This window comes from Chlorocebus sabaeus, chromosome 1 (genome assembly GCF_047675955.1).
Source record: "Chlorocebus sabaeus isolate Y175 chromosome 1, mChlSab1.0.hap1, whole genome shotgun sequence".
In the NCBI taxonomy this organism is placed as follows: domain Eukaryota; kingdom Metazoa; phylum Chordata; class Mammalia; order Primates; family Cercopithecidae; genus Chlorocebus; species Chlorocebus sabaeus.
Genome location: NC_132904.1, coordinates 12182566 through 12202121, shown reverse-complemented (window position 1 = coordinate 12202121; position 19556 = coordinate 12182566). Strand labels below are relative to the sequence as shown.

At 50.8% G+C, this 19556-nt stretch overlaps 1 pseudogene; it reads left to right on the top strand.

Moving 5' to 3' along the window:
• Positions 1-9983: 9983 nt before the first annotated feature.
• Positions 9984-10121, top strand: LOC119624509 (U2 spliceosomal RNA; annotated as a pseudogene).
• Positions 10122-19556: the final 9435 nt, after the last annotated feature.

The following is a 19556-nucleotide window of genomic DNA, read 5'->3' as shown; positions in this document are numbered from 1 at the left end:
CTGCTGTGTGATTGTATTTCCCAGTCCTCCATGAGGACTATGTTTTTGTTTTCAATAAGAAAAGTATTTTATTTGGTTCCCTTAAGAAAAATAAACCTTCGTATGTTGCCGGTGGGAATTCAATGTGTTATATTCCCTACAGAGGGCAATTCTGCAATATTTATCAAAGTTGTAAATGCATTTGCCCTCTGAGTCAGCAGTCCTGAGTCTACATTTTATTCTTATAGGTAGAGCTGAGCAAGGATGATGTACCAGGTAATTCACGGTAGTATGGCTTCTAATAACGAAAGATTGGAGGCCAGGCGCGTTGGCTCATGCCTGTAATCCCAGCATTTTGGGAGGCCAAGGCGAGTGGATCACTTGAAGTGAGGAGTTTGAGACCAGCCTGGCCAACATGGCGAAACCCCGTCTCTACTAGATATACAAAAATTAGCCGGGCCTGGTGATGTGTGCCTGTAATCCCAGCTACCTGGGAGGCGGAGGTTGCAGTGAGCCTAGATCGTGCCACTGCACTGCAGCCTGGGCAACAAGAGTGAAACTCCATTTCAAAAAAAAAAAAAAAGAAAAGATTGGAGCCGGGTGCAGGCACTTTGGGAGGCTGAGGCAGAAGGATTGCTTGAGCCCAGGAGTTCGAGACCAACCTGGGAAACATAGGCCCCATCTCTATGAAAAAAAGAAATTAGCCAGGCATGGTGGCACATGCCTGTTGTCCCAGCTACTTGGGAGGCTGAGGTGGGAGGATTGCTTGAGCCTGGGAGGTCGAGGTTGCAACAAGCCATGATTGTGCTACTTCTTTAGCCTGGGTGGGTATCACAGCGAGAACTTGTCTCAAAAAAAAAAAAAAAAAAAAAAAAAAAAAAATTGGAAACAGTATTAAGTGTGCATTTTACCAGGGTCTGATGAAACAAAGTATGGAAGGAACACTATTCAACTGAAAAACAAACAAACAAACAAACAAACAAAAACAAAAGATCTTCTTATACTGATAGGGAAGGACCCCGGGATAGTTTAATAAAAAAGGCCAGATACAGAACAGTGTGTTTATAATGTTACTTCTGTGTGAGAAAGAAGGGCGTTATCGTCATCAGTTTGAGATGCTATAACAGAATACCATCAACTGGGTGGCTTGGAAACTATAGAAATGTAGTTCTCAAAGTTCTGGAAGCTGAAAGTTCAAGACCATGTGCCAGCATGGTTGGGTCTGGTGAGGGCCCCTTCTGGGTTGCAGACTGCTCACTTGCTGCTCTGTCCTCACATGGCAGGAAGAGGACCAGAGAGCTCTCTGGGTCCCTTTTATAAGGACACAGATCCCATTCATGAGGGCTACACTCCCATGACCCACTTACCTCCCAGAGTCCCCTCCTCCCAATACCATCACACGGAGGGTGGAGATTACACCACAGGAATTTGGGGGATAGGAACGTAGGCATGTGAGGAACAGAGGAGACACAAACATCCAGCCCATGGCAGGAGGCAAGAAAAAAATCTATTTTTGCATGTCCTTGTTCTTTGTCTCAGAGACGCGGGAAGTCAGGGTGATAATCAAAATATTTAACAACCAGTGCAGAGCAGACCACAACAGCAGCAGCTCTAAGACAGGGACTTCCAAGGAATGGAAAAGGGGGTCATCTTAGAGATGGGAGACAAGCGAACAGGACGGGATGGAAACAAGACTTCACAGTCCCTGCTTTTTTTTTTTTTTTTTTTTTGAGACGGAGTCTCGCTATGTCACCAGGCTGGAGTATACTGGCGCGGTCTCAGCCTCAGCTCACTGCAACCTCTGCCTCCTGGGTTCAAGCAATTCCCCTGCCTCAGCCTCCGGAGTAGCTGGGACTACGGGCACGTGCCACGACACCTAGCTTTTTTTTTTTTTTTGTATTTTAGTAGAGACGAGGTTTCAACATGTTAGCCAGGATGGTCTCGATCTCCTGACCTCGTGACCCACCCGCCTTGGCCTCCCAAAGTGCTGGGATTACAGGCATGAGACACCAAGCCTGGCCCAGTCCCTGCTTTTTCATCCTGTTTTGATGTTTGGACCATGGGACTGTATTACCTGGTGCAAAAATCATCGTTCTTTTAAAAAGCACTGTACATGGAGGAGTAGCCTTCCTTCCCTGTTCCCCACATCACAGAGGCATGGGGAGGCCTTGGGAGAGGAGAAGGCTTGCTGGACGGCAGTGAGCTCTGTGTGTTCCTGCAACACCTCTGCTATGTCTGTCAGTCTGTCTGTCCGGTGCTTCAGCTCAGGGGTGAAGCCTCGGACTTCCTCTGGGGGTGTTGACCTCCATTATATTAGCCGAGGTATATGGAAGATGACACAGGGTAAGGGACAGGGTGCTTCTCCCCTCCTCAAAGATTCCTCAAGCCTTCTGTTGGGGGCAAAGACCCTGGAGCTTCCTCAGGTGCAATGCCCAGCACATAGTAGGCACTTAGTAAGCCTCTGTTTAATTAACCGCTCCCCCATCTGCCTGGTTGTTTCACCCTTTGGGTGGTAAGCCTCTTACTCACACAAATCTGCCCCTGTGGCTTAAGCCTCAGAGTTGCTGGTACAAGGGACCATATTACCATAATCAGATCATCAGATTACTTCCTCTTTGCATCTGGCAGAGATCAGTGCACTGAGCAAAGGGAAATGAACGCACGAAGCATCCATCCCATCGGGCAGAAATTTATCAAGTACCCGCTAGAAAAGAAATGTGTCAAGAACCCAGGCCATGGGTCTAGGTTCTGCGACACAGCACGCCTCAGACTACCTTTGCCAGGGCACTCCGTTTGCTGTGTGCACTCCCTCTGTGGGGGTGACAAGTTGTAGCTAACATTTACGGGGCACTCACAAGTGCCAGGCCCTGTGCCGAGCACTCCACACACAACGTCTCACTCAATCCTCACAAGTGCTTTCGTTATTAGACGTGTGCAGGAGCAAGCAACAAAAACAAGACCCAAACTGGCTTAAGCAAGAGGAGATTCTACTGGCTCACACAACCGCAGGTTAGTAAGCCTCAGCTGAGTATGGTGGGATCAAAGCTCTGGCTGTTTCTCTGACTCTTTTTCACGCAGGCTTCCCTCATGGCTGCGAGATGGTCACCAGGAACAGCCGGACGGAATGCTTCCGATTCCTGTCCAGCAGGAGAGAGACTGACCTTCCAGGGCCTGCTTTCCAGAATGAGGAAGAGGCCTTCCCAAAAACCGCAAGTAAGCCGCCTCCCTTTACGTCTCATCTCGTTAGCCCAAATTGGCTTACACCTGCCCATCTCATAATCCAATAATTCTTTTTTTTTTTTTAAGACGGAGCTTGCTGTGTCACCCAGGCTGGAGTGCAGTGGTGCGATCTTGGCTCACTGCAACCTCCGCCTCCTGGGTTCAAGCAATTCTCCTGCCTCAGCCTCCCACGTAGCTGGAACTACAGGCACATGCCACCACTCCCGGGTAATTTTTTGTGTATTTAGTAGAGACGGGGTTTCACTGTGTTAGCCAGGATCTCCTGACCTTGTGATCCGCTTGCCTGGGCCTTCCAAAGTGCTGGGATTACAGGCGTGAGCCACTGCACCTGGACTCCAATAATTCTTAACCCTGACTGCCCATCAGAATTCACAGGAAGTTTTTGAAAAAATATTGATGCCTAGGCACCACCCTGGCCCTATCAAATCAGAAACTTTGTGAGTGAAGCCCAGGCCTCAGCATTTTTTAAAACTTCCCAGATTTTTTTTTTTTTTTTAAGACAAGGTCTTGCTCTATCGCCCAGGCTGGAGTGCAGTGGCGTGATCTCAGTCCACGGCAACCTCCACCTCCTTGGTTCAAGTGATTCTCATGCCTGAGCCTCCTGAGTAGCTGGAATTACAGGCGCCTGCCACCACACCCGGCTAATTTTTGTATTTTTAGTAGAGACAGGGTTTCCCATGTTAACCAGGCTGGTCTCAAACTCCTGACCTCAGGTGATCTGCCCGTCTTGGCTTCCCAAAGTGCTGGGATTATGGGCCGAACCATCACGCCTGGCCCTTCCCAGGTATTTCTAATGTGCAGTGAGTGCCTCAGGGTTAGACCTTGGGCATTGTCTCCAAAGGATGTTGCCTGCTCAGTGACGGGGAACCTGGCCCAACTGATGACAACATTCATTGGGAAGCTTCATATCTGTGGCCCACTGCCTGAAGTGTACCGGCAATTAATAATTCAAATAAATCCTATACTTTTCTTCTGAATAGCATAATTATATTTCTTGGCAATTTGTGTGTATGCTAAAAGCATTAATTTGTTAAATATAAACATCTAAAATATGTCACAATCATTGTAAGCGGTATTAGCATGTCTTGATTTTTTTAAAAAAACCAGGAGTGGCCGGGGGCTCACACCTATAATCCCAGCACTTTGGGAGGCCGAGGTGGGCGGATCACGACGTCAGAAGATTGAGACCATCCTGGCCAACATGGTGAAACCCCGTCTCTACAAAAAATACAAAAATTAGCCGCGTGTGGTGGTGCGCACCTGTAGTCCCAACTACTCAGGAGGCTGAGGCAAGAGAATCCCTTGAACCTGGGAGGAGGAGGTTGCCATGAGCCGAGATTGCACTATTGCACTCCAACCTGGGCAAGGGCATGAGACTCCATCAAAAAAACAAAAAACAAAAAACAAAAAAAAACAAAAAAAAAACCCAGGAGCTTCCAAAACTGGAAGAAGCTTGGAGCCTCCCTTGGCTTCTAGAGATTTCCCAGCCTGATATCTGACCACAGGCTGGGTCGCCCAGCCCTGGGCCCTTCCTTTCTGTGAAAGTTTGAGTTCTTGATCCCAATTCTTTATTACCCTGTAGTGGTGTTCAGCATTTTATCCATCAACCATGGCCTCCTGGTGCGTGGAGTGTACTCTCTTCTTCTAAATTTTGAGCTTGATCATGTGACTTGCCAGGACTTGCTGTTCAGAGGTGAACAGAAGCTGAAACCAGCTTTCCTGGTTCCTTGTGCTTTTGCTGTAGCCACTGGAAGAATAAATACCTCCCAGATGGCTGCTGCAGCCCCTTCAGTCTGGCCCTGTGATGGTTAATTTTACGGATCAGCTTAACTGGGCTAAGGGTATCCAGATAGCTGGTATTATTTCTGGGCGTGTCCATGAGAGTGTTTCTGGAAAAGAATAGCATTTCAACCAATGGGCTGAGTAAAGAAGGTTGCTCTTAGGCCAGGCGCGGTGGCTCATACCTGTAACCACAGCACTTTGGGAGGTTGAGGCAGGTGGATCACCTGAGGTCAGGAGTTGGAGACTAGCCTGGCCAACATTGCAAAAACCCATCTCTACTAAAAATACAAAAATTAGCAGGGTGTGGTGGTGCACACCTGCAATCCCAGCTACTCCGGAGGCTGATGCAGGATAATCGCTTGAACCTGGGAGGCAAAGGTTGCAGTGAGCCAAGATCGCACCACTGCACTCTAGCCTGGGTGACAGAGTGAGACTCCATTTAAAAAAAAAAAAAGAAGAAGAAGAAGAAGAAGGTTGTTCTCGCCAAAAGAGGTGGGCAGCACCCAGTTCATTAAGTGCCTGAATACAACAGAAATGCAGAGGAAGGGAGAAGTCTGTCTCTCTCTTCTTGAGCTGGGACGTCCATGTGCTCCTGGCTCTTGGACCTTCAGATTCATACTGAATGATATATATGACTGGCTTTCCTGGTCCTCAGCTTGCAGACAGCAGATCACGGGACTTCTTGGCCTCTATCATCACATGAACCAATTTTCGTAATAAATCTCCTCATCTGTATACACATACACGCTATCGGTTCTGTTTCTCTGGAGATCCTTGACTATTATTGGGCCCCAGGGTAAGACATGCAGCTGGGCTGAGCTGGACCTACTGTCTGCAGCAGAGCCACACAGCTAAGTTCGACCAAGTTACAGGCCTGTGGGCCTGAGAATAGATGACTGCTCATTTAAGCCACTGAGCTTTGAGGGCGCTGTGCAGCATTAACACAGCATTAGTTACCTAATATGCCTTTTCAAACTGTGCTGTGCACAGACATATCAGCCCTTTGACCTCAGAGAACTTAATGGGCCTAGCACAACAGAGGAGAATGAGTGGACAGAGAACATTTCCCTTTTGGGACCTGTGATAGCATCTAGCCTTTCCAAGGGTTATGGCCAGGTCATAGTCTATTACAAGCTACCTTTTTTTTTTTGAGACAGTCTCACTCTGTTGCCCAGGCTGGAGTGCAGTGGTGCAATCTCGGCTTACTGCACCCTCTGCCTCCCGGGTTCAAGCGATTCTCCTGCCTCAGCCTCCCAAGTAGCTGGGATTGCAGGCACCTGCCACCACCACCTGGCTAATTTTTGTATTTTTAGTGGAGACAAAGTTTCACCACGTTGGCCAGGCTGGTCTTGAACTCCTGACCTCAGGTGATCCACCTGCCTTGACCTCCCAAAATGGTAGAGTTACAGGCGTGAGCCACTGCACACAGCCCTGGCTGATTTTTGTATTTTTAGTAGAGACAGAGTTTTGCCATGTTGGCCAGGCTGGTCTTGAACTCCTGACATTAAGTAATCCACCTGCCTCAGCCTCCCAAATGTTGAGATTACAAGCATGAGCCTCCGTGCCTGGACATATAAGCATCGTTTTCAAAGAAAAAAAAATTGAGACAGGGTCTCATCACTCTGTCTCCCAGGCTAGAGGGCAGGGATATGATCGTAGCTCATTGCAGCCTTGGGCTCCTGGGATTACAGGTGTGTGCCACCGAGCCTAGCTAATTTTTTAATTTTTTGTAGGGACAGGGTCTTGCTGTGTTGCCCAGGCTGGTCTCAAATTTCAGCCCTCAAGTGATCCTCCTGCCTCAGCCTCCCAAAGCACTGGGATTACAGACATGAGCCACCATGCCTGGCCCCACAAACATTACTTTCTTTTGAAACCAGACTATCTGCCGAATTTGAAGCCCAACTCCACCACTTACATGCTGTGTGAACTTGGATAGGTTGCTTAACTTCTCTGGGCCTCAGGATCCTAATCTGTAAAATGAGAATGATAATAATAGTACCTACCTCTGTTGTACAAATTAAATAAATCTTTGTGTAACGCATAGAACAGTGCCTGGCACATAGTAAGCATCATATAAGCATGAGTTTCTGTTATTAAGTACTCTACATGTATTTACCTCTCTCAACAAGCCAACCAGTGAGTTTTATCACTATTTTTGGATAATGGAATTGAGATTAGGAGAGGTCAAATGACTTGGCCAACGTCACACAACACGTAAGTCACTGAGCCAAGTATGAAAACAATTCCATCTGATTCTAAATCTTTATTTTTATTTTTTATTTATGTATTTATGTATTTATTTTTTGAGATGGAGTCTCACTCTGTTGCCCAGCCTGGAGTGCAGTGGCGAGATCTCAACTCACCGCAACCTCCGCCTGCCAGGTTCAAGCAATTCTCCTGTCTCAGCCTCCTGAGTAGCTGGAACTACAGGCACCCGCCACCACGCCCAGCTAAGTTTTTGTATCTTTAGTAGAGACGGGTTTCACCATGTTGATCAGGCTGGTCTCGAATTCCTGACCTTGTGATCTGCTCGCCTTAGCCTCCCAAAGTGCTGGGATTACAGACGTGAGCCACTGTGCCCGGCCATCTAAATAATTTTTTATCTATATATCTCCCACATTTAGTGGGAGCTTGGCCCACATTGGGCAGCAATGAATGTCAATGAATGTCAATGAATGTCTGCGTGAACAGGCCTGGCTAGGTGGAAGGCAGGCTGGGTTGTGACTGGAGTTCACCCGGTGCCCTCTGTACTTCACCTGGCTTCTAACTGGACTGGGGACTGGTTGGCCAGAGGGGACCTCCCCCAGGATGGTTTGCGGGGCTGGGACATAATGGAAGCTGCCCTGGGTTGCGAGTGAAGTCAAGCCATATCGCTTGGGCACAACCAGCTCTGCCGTATCTGGCTGTGTGTCCAGGGCTAGTTGCCTTCCAGGCTCTCTAAGACTCAGTGTACTCCCGAGTCAGGAAGCAGAACCAGGGAGCAGCAGGACAGACAAAGCTGGGGCCACCTTCAGAGCCCCAGAGCCTCCCACTGTGTCCTCTGCTGCCTGCAAAAAGGCTACATCCCTCTCAGAGGGAAACATGAGACCTGCTGAGCCAGCAGATTCAGAGGCCCAGACAGCTGTGTCCCCTCCCCGCCCCCTGGCCCAGAGTGAAGTCCCATCCCTCTGAAAGGCAAGGACAGGTGCTGGGCTTCCCTGGAGCCACAGCACGCCCTGAGCACCCAAGAGCCAGATACACTAGGCCTCTCCTGATGCAGAAGGTCAGGCAGAGGCCCGGGGCCTGGCACAGGGGAAATGGAAAGCATGTCCCAGCTCTGGTCCCTTCACCCCTAGGAGTGTCAGTTTCCTTAACAGAGAAATCAAAACTCCTTGGCCAGGCGCAGTGGCTCACGCCTGTAATCCCAACACTTTGGGAGGCCGAGGTGGGCAGATCACCTGAGGTTGGGTGTTCGAAAGCAGCCTGACCAACATGGAGAAATGCCTCTACTAAAAATACAAAATTAGCTGGGTGTGGTGATGTATGCTTATAATCCCAGCTACTCAGGAGGCTGAGGCAGGAGAATCGCTTGAACCCCGGAGGCGGAGGTTTCTGTGAGCCAAGATCGCACCATTGTACTCCGGCCTGGGCAACAAAAGCGAAACTCCATCTCAAAAAAAAAAAAAAAAAAAAAAAAAAGAAAAGAAAAGAAAAAAGAAATCAAAACTCCTGCATCTTGGGCCTGTGGAGAAGCCCCTGCAGGTTCAAGAAAATCCTCTATAAACTGCAAAGGCTTGTGCTCCAGAAGGCTGCTCTTGGGTCCTCCGTTTCCATGTCTGTAAAATAAGAGCAAGGAGCTCACAGGGGCTTCCAGCCAGGAAGGCCTCCAATCCAGTCCTGTAGGAAACCATCTCCCTAGCTCAGTATCACGCCCGATGTGAGGGTGCTTCTGGTGTCACGCAGCGTCGCACACCACCATCACCCACGGTGTCTTTTTACCCAGAATGCCTAATAACATGGGTCCAATAATTTCCAGTTTACCAGAAATACAGGAGACTAAGGAATAAATGAAACAAGAGAAAAACAACACAATAAACCCTGAAGGTGAGGCATTTTGCAAACTACTAGTCCAGTTTTATGACATGTCATTGTCATAAAAAAGGACTTGCCAGACTAAAAGAGACTTAAGGGCATCCAACCAGAGGCTTTGCAGAGTCCTTGACTGCACTCCTGTTTTCAGGAGCCAGCATATAGGACATTTTGGGAGCAATGAGAGAATTTGAATGTGGGCTGAGCATTAGATAAGATGGAGATGTATTGACAGGGAGAGGCTGAGATAACTGACAAGGACAGCATGATCTCATTTTGATTTAAAAAATTGCATATGGCTAGGTGCAGTGGCTCACACCTGTAATCCCAGTACTCTGGGAGGCTGAGGCAGGTGGATTACTTGAGGTCAGCAGTTCAAGACCAGCTTGGCCAATACAGTAAAATCCCATCTCTACTAAAATACAAAAATTAGCTGGGCATGATGGTGGGAGCCTGTAGTCCCAGCTACTAGGGAGGCTGAGGCAAGAGAATCACTGGAACCTGGGAAGCAGAGGTTTCAGTGAGTCAAGATGGCGCCACTGCACCCTAGCCTGGGCAACAGAGCGAAACTCTGTCTCAAAACAAACAATCAAACAAAACACAAAAAATTACATATGCAGGACTGGGCGCCGAGGCTCATGCCTGTCATCCCAACATTTTGGAAAGCTGAGGCAGGCAGATCGCTTGAGCCCAGGAGTTTGAGACTAGCCTGGGCAACATAGTGAGACCCTGCTTCTGAAAGAAAAAAAAATTACATAGGCATAAAAAGAGATTCAGGGCCAGGCACAGTGGCTCATGCCTGTAATCCCAGCACTTTGGGAGGCCGAGGCGGGCTGATCAGTTGAGGGCAAGAGTTGGAGACTAGCCTGGCCAACATAGTGAAACCCGTCTCTACTGAAAAAATACCAAAAAAAATCGCTTCTCGGCCTTTTGGCTAAGATCAAGTGTAGTATCTGTTCTTATCAGTTTAAGAAAATACAAAAGTTAGCTGGGCGTGGTGGCATGTGCTTGTAATCCCAGCTACTTGGGAGGCTGAGGCAGGAGAACTGCTTGAGCCTGGGAGGTGGAGGTTTCAGTGAGCCAGAATTGTGCCATTGTACTCCAGGCTGGATGACAGAGACGATTCCGTCTTTAAAAAAAAAAAAAAAAAAAAAAACTTTAAGAGATATGGGAGGATAGAAAATGAGGATACTCCCTGGGTGGTAGGAATAGAGTGGTTTTGTTTTCTTGGTTTTGCTCATTGGCAAGTTCCGACTTTGTACAATGTACATGCACAGCTGTTGGGGCTCAGAGAACGATACTGCAAAGTATGGTGCTATGGCAACCTGAGTACTTTGGACTAAAGGAAATTGGAAGATCTCAAAAGCCAAGTCTCTCTCTGACATTCTCCCACCCTCCTGTCTCCTGCCCCTGTTTCGCCCCCAGAGGAAGCCATAGACACCAGAATTCTTTTCCCCCAGTCATAGAAACTAGAACCCCTCTTCCCTAAAGCAAGCCATAGAACCTAGAAAGGGTCACTCTCTCCCTTCTCCCCTGCACAGAGAGGCCAAGAGGTATCTCAATAGACGGGCCTTGCTGGGCGTCCCCACTCAGTCTATTCCCATGAATCATGCTCTTTTGTCCAATCACCTTTCTGCACGGCTGTCTGCTTCGCATAGAATCGAAGCATAAAAATAGACAGGTTTCCCTGGATCTTTGGGCCTTCATTCTGAGGTTCCTGTGCCTTGTAAAACTTTGATTAAATAAATTTGTTGTGGCCGGGCGCGGTGGCTCACGCCTGTAATCCCAGCACTTTGGGAGGCCGAGGCTGGTGGATCACGAAGTCAGGAGATCCAGACCATCCTGGCTAACATAGTGAAACCCCATCTCTACTAAAAATACAAAAATTAGCCGGGCGTGGTGGCGGGCACCTGTAGTCCCAGCTACTCACGAGGCTGAGGTAGGAGAATAACACGAACCTGGGAGGCGGAGCTTGCAGTGAGAGGAGATCGTGCCACTGCACTCCAGCCTGGGAGACAGAGCAAGACTTTGTCTCAAAAAAAAAAAAAAAAAATTGTTACGCTTTCCTCTTGTTAACCAGTCTTTTGTTATAGGAGTGTCAGCCATGACCTTTATGATGAATGAGGCAAGTTAGCACATCTTTCCACCCCTACACAGCTTTGCTGATAATAAAAGTTTTTATTTTATTTTACTGTTTTTGAGATGCAGTCTCGCTCTGTCACCCAAGCTGGAGTTCAGTGGCGAAATCTTGGCTCACTGCAACCTCCACCTCCTGGGTTCAAGCTGTTCTCCTGCCTTAGCCTCCCGAGTAGCTGGGTCTACAGGTGTGTGCCACCATGCCCAGCTAGTTTTTGCATTTTTAGGGTTTCACTATGTTGGTCAGGCTGGTCTCGAACTCCTAACATTAAGCGATTTGCCTGCCTTGGCCTCCCAAAGTGTTGGGGTTACAGGCATGAGCTATCGCATCCAGTCAAAGGTTGTTTTAAAGTAGATAAGTTCTTGGCATAGTCCCGGGCTCTGATGGTTTCCTGTGGCCTCAGCTTCCTTTTCCAGCTCCTGCCCCATCCAGGACTTGCCAAAAACATTAACCAGGCAATGGCATCTCGGGTCACAGCTTTCCGCCCCTCTGAGCACCGCCTTTCCTTCCTCCCCTCCCTCCCCGACATCATGGTGTCCATGGGGAAGTGTCCATTGAATTACAGCAACGCCATGTGCTCACTCCCTCCTTCTCCCCTGTGGAGAAGTGACTTACCTGATGGCCAAGCCTGGGAGGAGCTCCTGGGCATGCCCAGCCCAGCGCTCCATCTCTTTTGAAAGCCTTTATTGGTCTATTGCTGCCTGGCAGTTAGCCTCTGGTATCCCCACTGAGCCAGGGACTGGGCATTTTCAGTGGGTGAATGTCAAGTTCAAGGGTAGGATAGCAGGAGGCCAACTTGGCCATTGCTCTTAAGTCACAGGAAAATATTTTGATCTCTCTCTGTCTAACTGTTGTGTGTCTCTCTCAGTCGCTTTCAAACTTAGGTGGCGAAGAGGAATGTCCTTTACTGGATCCTCTAAAATCCAACATCTATCTCTTCCCTGCCCCAGTGGCCCCTTCTCCTCTGCCCAACTTCACGCCCAGGTGGAAGCTGATTTTTTCTTTTCTTTTCTTTTCTTTTCTTTTCTTTTCTTTTCTTTCCTTCCTCCCTCCCTCCCTCCCTCCCTCCCTCCCTCTCTCTCTCTCTCTCTCTCTTTCTTTCTTTCTTTCTTTCTTTCTTTCTTTGAGACAGAGTCTTACTCTGTTGCTCAGGCTGGAGTGCAATGGCATGATCTTGGTCAGCTCACTGCAACCTCTGCCTCCCAGGTTCAAGCGATTCTTCCATCTCAGACTCCTGAGTAGCTGGGATTACAGGCGCACACGACCACACCTGGCTAATTTTTGTATTTTTGTAGAGACAGGGTTTCACCATGTTGTCCAGACTGGTCTTGAACTCCTGACTTCAGGTGGTCCGCCCGCCTCGGCCTCCCAAAGTGATGGGATTACAGGTGTGAGCCACCTTGCCTGGCCTAGAAGCTGATTTTCTAGAGACATCTTCAAGACACCAGGAACTTCAGGACTGAGTTTCTAATGAAGAGAAGAATTAGAAGTCCTTGGGGACAGTAAAAAATGGAGGTGAAGGTGCAGGGGGTGCGGGGTGGTGAGGGTGCAGGGGTGCAGGGAGGTGAGGGTACAGGGGGGTGCATGGTGGTGAGGAGGCAGGGGTGAGGGATGGTGAGAATGCAGGGGGTTGTGGGGTGGTGAGGGTGCAGGGGTGCGGGGTGGTGAAGGTGCAGGGGGTGCGGGGGTGGTGAGAGTGCAGGGGTGTGGGGTGGTGAGGGTGCAGGGGTGCGGGGTCGTGAGGGTGCAGGGGTGCAGGGTGGTGAGGGTGCAGGGGATGCGGGGTGGTGAGGGTGCAGGGATGCGGGGTGGTGAGGGTGCAGGGGGGTGCGGGGTGGTGAGGGTGCAGGGGGTGCAGGGTGGTGAGGGTGCAGGGGTGCGGGGAGGTGAAGGTGCAGGGGGGTGCGGGGTGGTAAGTGTGCAGGGGGTGCGGGGAGGTGAGGGTGCAGGGGGTGCGGGGTGGTGAGGGTGCAGGGGGTGCAGGGTGGTGAGGGTGCAGGGGGTACGGGGTGGTGAGGGTGCAGGGGGTGCGGGGTGGTGAGGGTGCAGGGGATGCGGGGTGGTGAGGGTGCAGGGGGTGCGGGGTGGTGAGGGTGCAGGGGTGTGGGGTGGTGAGGGTGCAGGGGTGCGGGGGTGGTGAGGGTGCAGGGGTGCGGGGTGGTGAGGGTGCAGGGGATGCGGGGTGGTGAGGGTGCAGGGGTGCGGGGGTGGTGAGGGTGCAGGGGGTGCGGGGTGGTGAGGGTGCAGGGGTGCGGGGAGGTGAAGGTGCAGGGGGTGCGGGGTGGTAAGTGTGCAGGGGGTGCGGGGAGGTGAGGGTGCAGGGGGTGCGGGGTGGTGAGGGTGCAGGGGGTGCGGGGAGGTGAGGGTGCAGGGGGTGCGGGGTGGTGAGGGTGCAGGGGGTGCGGGGAGGTGAGGGTGCAGGGGGTGCGGGGTGGTGAGGGTGCAGGGGGTGCGGGGGTGGTGAGGGTGCAGGGGGTGCGGGGTGGTGAGGGTGCAGAGGTCCGGGGTGGTGAGGGTGCAGGGGGTGCGGGGTGGTGAGGGTGCAGGGGGTGCGGGGTGGTGAGGGTGCAGGGGTTGTGGGGAGGTGAGGGTGCAGGGGGTGCGGGGTGGTGAGGGTGCAGGGGGTGCGGGGGTGGTGAGGGTGCAGGGGTGAAGGGTGGTAAGTGTGCAGGGGGTGCAGAGTGGTGAGGGTGCAGGGGGTGTGGGGTGGTGAGGGTGCAGGGGTGCGGGGTGGTGAGGGTGCAGGGGGGTGAAGGGTGGTAAGTGTGCAGGGGGTGCAGGGTGGTGAGGGTGCAGGGGGTGAGGGGTGGTGAGGGTGCAGGGGGTGAGGGGTGGTGAGGGTGCAGAGGTGCGGGGTGATGAGGGTGCAGGAGGTGCAGAGAGGTGAGGGTACAGGGGGGTGTGTGGTGGTGAGGATGCAGGGGTGCGGGGAGGTGAGGGTGCAGGGGGTGCGCGGAGGTGAGGGTGCAGGGGGTGTGGGGTGATGAGGGTGCAGGGGGTGCGGGGGTGATGAGGGTGCAGGGGGTGCGGGGTGGTGAGGGTGCAGAGGTGCGGGGTGGTGAGGGTGCAGGGGGCACGGGGGTGGTGAGAATGCGGGGGAGGTGCAGGGGGTGCGGGGTGGTGAAGGTGCAGGGGTGCAGGGTGGTGAGGGTGCAGGGGTGCAGGGTGGTGAGGGTGCAGGGGTGCGGGGTGGTGAGGGTGCAGGGGTGCGGGGTGGTGAGGGTGCAGGGGATGCAGGGAGGTGAGAGTGCAGGGTGGTGAGGGTGCAGGGGGTGAGGGGTTGTGAAGGTGCAGAGGTGCGGGGTGGTGAGGATGCAGAGGTGCGGGGTGGTGAGGGTGCAGGGGGTGTGGGGTGGTGAGGATGCAGGGGGTGCGGGGTGGTGAGGGTGCAGGGGGTGCGGGGGTGGTGAGAGTGCAGGGGGTGAGGGGTGGTGAAGGTGCAGGGGTGCGGGGTGGTGAGGGTGCAGGGGATGCAGGGAGGTGAGGGTGCAGGGGGTGAGGGGTGGTGAGAATGCAGGGGGGTGCGGGGGTGGTGAGGGTGCAGGAGGTGAGGGGTGGTGAAGGTGCAGGGGTGCGGGGTGGTGAGGGTGCAGGGGATGCTGGGTGGTGAGGGTGCAGGAGGTGAGGGGTGGTGAGAGTGCAGGGGTGTGGGGTGGTGATGCAGCATTCCAGACAGAGGGAACAGCATGGGCAAAGGAGCAGAGGCTAGATGCAAAATGAGAGAGGAGGAGTGAACTGAGCTGAGGCTTTGCCCTGCATATAGCTCAAGGGACAAATGTAAATCATGGGGGACGTGGGCCACGTGAGTGTTTCAAGCTGAGAAGTGTTGATATGCTGGGAGCGTCTCCTGGGGCCACTTGGTGGAGGACAGGTCCAGGGGAGAGGCCTGGGAGCAAGAGATTAGAAATGGGGTCATGAACCCAGAACACTCACAGGGAAGAGGAAAAAGCGATTGCAAAGACTAGAGGGCAGCAACGGCCTGCACCTCTGGGCACTTCATCTCAGAAGCAAATCACTCCCGGTTGCTGAGAGTTCAGAAATGGATTTCTTTTTTTTTTTTTTTTTTTTGAGACGGAGTCTCGCTCTGTTGCCCAGGCTGGAGTGCAGTGGTGCAATCTCGGCTCACTGCAAGCTCCGAGTCCCGGGTTCACGGCATTCTCCCGCCTCTGCCTCCCGAGTAGCTGGGACTACAGGCGCCGGCCACCACGCCGGCTAATTTTTTTTGTATTTTTAGTAGAGATGGGGTTTCACCGTGGTCTCGATCTCCTGACCTCGTGATCCACCCGCCTCGGCCTCCCAAAGTGCTGGGATTACAGGCGTGAGCCACCGCACCCGGCCCAGAAATGGATTTCTTGAATTATGCAAAGGTAGAGAAGTCAGACCCCACCCCTGCCCCCCAATTATAAATATTTTGTAATGTTCCCTTCACCAAGCTGAAATGAAATTCATAAATAAACTAACCTACCCTCACACATGCTTTAAAAAAAACCAATGATATCCTAACTATAATATGAAGGAGAAATAAAAGGAGGGTAATTTCTAATAAAATAATATCAATTTCAGGATGAAAATCTGCAGGCAGGCTGGGCGTGGTGGCTCATTCCTATAATCCTAGCACTTTGGAAGGCTGAGGTGGGCGGATCACGTGAGGTCAGGAGTTCGAGACCAGCCTGGCCAACATGGTGAAATCCCGTCTCTACTAAAACTACAAAAATTAGCCAGGCATGGTGGTGGGTGCCTGTAATTCCAGCTACCTGGGAGGCTGAGGCAGGAGAATCGCTGGAACCTGGGAAGTGGAGGTTGCAGTGAGTCAAGATTGTACCACTGCATTCCAGCCTGGGCAACAGAGTGAGACGCTGTCTCAAAAATAAATAAACAAATAAAAGAAAAAGAAAATCCACAGGCTGACTACAGCAGGAGATGAGGTGGCCCCACACTTGTTCCTAGAGGTGGGGCCACAGGGACCATGGTGGCCACAAGGCAGATGGACACAGGTAGTTGTGATGGTGATTCAGACCCCACAAGCGGTGTTGTTGCCAGTGACATGAAATGGGCAACGAGTCTTGGCCAAATTCCAAACAAAACAAAGGACAATCTTCTCTTTGTGTACACAATAGTCACGTTCCTAGAAAATTCTGTGTATGTTGAAAGCATGCAAAAATTATTTATTTTGTGTTTATATATAAACAGGTCTCTGTCTCCCATTTTGACAAAGAAAAATGCCCTTGCAGATTTCCCAGACTTCTCTGAGGGGACCGTCTTGGCCTCATTGGGTGTCATTGTCTTAGAGCCTTTTCTGTAATGATAGCAGCTGAGACCAGAATGCAGATGCCCTGTAAAACCAATTTTGCATCTTCTTCTGGTGGCTGAGAGGCGGGCGGGAGGCTGTGGAACTTAGAGGACGGTTGGGAGAAGGGTCCAGAGAGGTGGGAAGTGAGCAGACTGCAAGAAATGGCAACAGGCCAAGGCCAGAGGAGATGGCAGGCTGCTGAGATGCTTCCTGGGGTGGGGACGGACAAGAGGTGCTAACCTGTAAATCTGTAATCCCCCTCTGCTGTTTCCAAACTGTCCATCAAAGTCAGTTACACAGGCTGGGTGTAGTGGCTTATGCCTGTAATCCTAGCACTTTGAGAGGCTGATGCTGGTGGATCACCTGAGGTCAGGAGTTTGAGACCAGCCTGACCAATATGGTGAAACCCTGTCTTTACTAAAAATACAAAAATTAGCGGGCCATGGTGGTGCACACCTGTAGTCCCAGCACTCGGAAGGCTGAGACAGGAGAATCACTTGAACGTGGGAGGCAGAGGTTGCAGTGAGCTGAGATTGCACCACTGCACTCCAGCCTGGGTGACAGAGCCAGATTCCATCTCAAAAAAAAAAAAAAAAAGTCAATTACACACTATAGTGCTTGGAGGAGGATCAATTAAAATGATGGCTCATATTCCCTAACTAACTGCTGAAGCTTTACTCACACTAATTCATGTGGCCTGCAGCAAGGCCTAAGAGTTAGGGGCCACACTTACCCCCAGTTTATAATGAGAAAACCAAAGCCCAGAGAGATGGAGACCATTGCCCAAGGCCAATCAACTCATCATTTGCAGAGCAAGACTGTGAACCCAGGCAGTCTGGCTCCTGTGGCCCCAGTTTGATCACCCACTAGCAAGGGCCAGGCCTGTGCTCTAATGAAGCATTGCGAAGGGAAATCACAGCAGTATGCAGGGAGCTGGGGTGGGTTTGAAGAAATCTGGGCTGAGAGGTAGCAGGAGATCATAGGTGTCCAGTGGAGATTCTCAGAAACATTGAGAAGGATGCTAGCCTTCCCTTGTATGAAGGACAGGGACTCAGCCATTTTCACTGGATCTTACAAGGAAGGGTGACTCCAGGTCCAGGGAGGTGGAAGATCAGAAGCATCCTGTCCCAGTGGAAACCCCAAAATGGCCATATTGGTTTATATCCAGGGCCCATCTGAACTCTGTTTGTTTCTGAACTCTTAAATTTCAACAGCTTCACCTATTTCCATCCCATTTGTTAATAGCTATATTTTAATATATTCATTGGCTGAGAAAATACAGCACAAAAGACTACTTGGAATTCAGAAATGCTTTCAGCGAATTCGAATGTTATTAATCACAGTGGCATCCACATTCATTTGAAAAACATTACATCTGTAGAAGCCAAATGCTTTCCAGAGACAGTGCTTGGGGCACTCACGGCCAATGCTGAGTAAAAGTCATAGGTGGGAACTGGGAAAAGGCAAGAAAGGAGTGATTGATGCACCAGCGCCACAATCCCCCAGGCTCCAGATCAACCCCCTGGGGTGGCTCAGGGTCACTACCACAGTCCTGATCAATGTCACCTACTCCCTGCTGGTATATGCGCTGAGAAAAGGCTTTGATTGGGCCGTCCTAGTGCCACTCATTATGGAGCAACTCCACGGGGCAGAGCTTAGGCCAGCCTCCACCAAGGGGCTAGCTGACCTCCTGTCCAGCCCAAATGAAGGCGCTAGACAGATTGGAGGTCAGTCTAGGGCAATCACCTGTGCCCAGTGGGCCCCTTGCAAGGGATGGATGAAGTGTCAGAGGCGTTTGAACCAGAGCAACTCCATCTTGAATAGGGGTTGGGTAAAATGAGGCTGAGATCTACTGGCTCTATTTCCAGATGGTTAGGCATCATTTGAAGTCATAGGATGAGATAGGTCAGCACAAGATACAGGTCATAAAGACCTTGCTGATAACATGGTCTGCAGTAAAGAAGCAGGGTAAAACCCACTAAAATCAAGATGGCAATGAGGCTGACCTCTGGTGACCCTCACTGGTACACTCCCACCAGTGCCATGACAGTTACAAATGCCATGGCAATGTCAGGAAGTTGACATTTCTTCCTGAAATGTCAGGAAGGCATGAACAATCCACCTCTTGTTTAGCATATCATCAAGAAATAACCAGTTGGGCACGGTGGCTCACTCCTGAAATCCCAGCACTTTGGGAGGCTGAGGTGGATGGATCACCTGAGGTCAGAAGTTTGAGACCAGCCTGGCCAACACGATGAAACCTTGTCTCTCCTAAAAATACAAAACATTAGCCTCGTGTGGTGGCGGGTGCCTGTAATCCCAGGTACTCAGGAGGCGGAGGCAGGAGAATCTCTTGCACCTGGGAGGTGGAGGTTACAGTGAGTGAGGTCGTGCCATTGCACTCCAGCCTGGGCAACAAGAGCGAAACTCCATCTCAAAAAAAAAAAAAGAAAAAGAACATGTATGTTTATAGCAGCATTATTCACAATAGCCAAAGTGTGGAAACAACCCAAATGTCCATCAATGAATGAAATTTGGCTTTTAGACAAGGATGAAAATATGATACATACGTCCAGGCGCAGTGGCTCACGCCTGTAATCCCAGCATTTTGGGAGGCCAAGGCAAGCAGATCACCTGAGGTCAGGAGCTCAAGACCAGCCTGGCCAACATGGTGAAACCTCATCTCTACAAAAATACAAAACTTAGCCGGGCACGATAGTGGGTGCCTGTAATCCCAGCTCCTCAGGGAGGCTGAGGCGGGAGAATCACTTGAACCTGAAAGGCAGAGTTTACAGTGAGCCAAGATTGCACCATTGCACTCCAGCCTGGGCAACACAGCAAGACTCCATCTCAAAAAAAAAAGATAAAAGAAAATATGATACATACAACGGAATGTTATTCAGACTTAAAAAGGAATGAAATTCTGATACATGCTATTACGTGGATGAATCTTGAAGACATTATGCTAAGTGAAATAAACAAACCAGTCACAAAGGATAAATATTATATGATTCCAGGCTGGGCACAGTGGCTCATGCCTGTAATTCCAGCACTTTGAGA